Raw genomic sequence first — 2217 nt, forward strand, 5'->3', positions numbered from 1 at the left:
GTATATCAACCTGTACCTCGAACACAGCGTAGAACAGTAGGGATACAGGTGTATACAGCAGTCAACACCAGTACCGTTTCGCCGAAGATTTCATTTTAAAAGGCCTATTGGGAAACTTTCGCAGAGAAACTGGATAAAGCCATAGCAAATCTCGCCCCAACACCAAACAACTGCCAGGCATTTGTGCGAATGCTACAGAGAATCTGGAGACAACATATACCACGAGGCTGCCGACAGCAGTACATTCCAGGTCTCTTGCATGACTCCAGGCATTTCCTAGCAAATTACGAGGAAATATACCAAAAGAATTCCTTTAATCAAGAAACGATAGCATGTGGTACGGTTTTGATGGAAATGCTAAGTGAAGGTCTGGAGAGAATGTGTATGACACACAGCAGCAAAAATGGCCTGGAGTCTTATTAAAAAACTTCACGGAGACCCAAAAGATACAAAACAGTCTGCCGCGGCAACTCCTAATCAAGTGGCTCATCAACTGCTCCCGAATGTAAAAACTCATAAAAAACAACAAAAATTAAAAATTAATATGACTTTAAAATCAGAAACTAATTGGTTTTCAACACCATTTACAATGAAGGACTTCAACAAGGGTCTAAGCAATATGAAAAGTGCCCAAGCAGCTAGAGTGGATGACATGTGCACGGAGCAGATCAGACGCTTTGGACCGGGCACAAAGAAGTGGATCCTGCGACTTTTCAATCAATGTCGCGAAACATGTAGGATCCCCACAATGTGGAGGAAGGCAAGGATAGTGGCTCTCTTGAAACCCGGGAAGGCACCTGATTCACCAAAGAATTATAGCCCGATGTCTATCCTGTGTCTTCTTTACAAACTGTATGAGCAAGACTTATTTTAAATCGTATGACAGACTCTTTTGAGATGAACCTCAACAAGCTGGTTTTAGACCTGGAAAACCATGTTCTAGCCAAATTCTGTGCTTAACAGAATACATAGAAGAAGGATACGAAGATAAAAAGATAACAGGGCTAGCCCTTATCGACCTTATATATGATACAATTAATCACAGGCTCCTGCTCCAGAAGCTCTATAATGAACTAAGAAACTATCAATTTGTTAAAATCATTGAGTCCCTGTTTCAAAACAGACAATTTTATGTTGTCCTCGATGGGAAAAAGAGCAGATAGAGAAACCAGAAAAATGATCTGTCCCAAGGTAGCGTTTTGGCGCCCCCACTATTTAATCTGTACACCAATGATCAACTAATGCCTAAGCATACAAAAATTTTCTGTATGCGAATGACCTGGCAGTTACAGCACAGGTGACGACCTTTGAGGATATAGAACAGAAGCTGGAGAAAGCTCTTAGAGAAATGTCAGAGTATTACAAAAACAACTTTCTTAAGCCAAACCCGGCAAAAACACAAGTCAGTACCTCCCACCTGCTATCCTGGTAAGCTTACCGTAAACTTAACGTCTCGTAGACCAATACCAAACTGGAGCATTCTGAGAAACCAACTTACCTAGACGTGGTCCCTAATAGATCTCTGACATACAGGTACCACTGAGAAATGAACTTTGACAAAAAGCTCACGATAATTACTTCTGCAAACATAACACACAAGATATTACTGTCTCTGAATGACTTAAGTTGGACATGATTGAATAGAAAAAATTAAAATATTTGGCCGTTAGCTCTAGTCTGCGCAAATCTGAATACCGCGTTGCAGTACTGCTCCGTCTTGCGAGCCGCAGTGCTGAAATGGTAATTTGCTATATCTACACAGAGGCACTTGTGAGGTGCAGTGAGTTCTCTATTACTTGCAGATCGAAGTGTATTTTTGGAAAAACCATGCTCAACTAAGAACTGTAAGAGGAAGGTAAGTAGAAAACCATTTATGGGCCTAAATGACAACACTAAAATGTTTTTCTTTCTTTGCATACTGTGAAAAGCTGCTGAAGGCTGATTTTAAACTTAATGAGCGTTTTAACATCCGAACAATACACTTTCCTGTCCCTCAAATCTATCGACTCTCGGTATAGTAACCAAGTTAGTTCAATGGTGCAGCAATACGAAAAAAGTAATATCAATATAATATTTACCTTTGACATTCCACTTGTCGTTTACACTTAGTTCCATCGAACTTCCTCCTTCACAAATCAGATTCCGTTACAGTCTTGATATAATCATGTTTATTAAACACGTTGATAAACTGAGACGTTACTGTTGAAATGTAACATT

Source organism: Schistocerca serialis, chromosome 6 (genome assembly GCF_023864345.2).
Source record: "Schistocerca serialis cubense isolate TAMUIC-IGC-003099 chromosome 6, iqSchSeri2.2, whole genome shotgun sequence".
NCBI classification, from domain to species: domain Eukaryota; kingdom Metazoa; phylum Arthropoda; class Insecta; order Orthoptera; family Acrididae; genus Schistocerca; species Schistocerca serialis.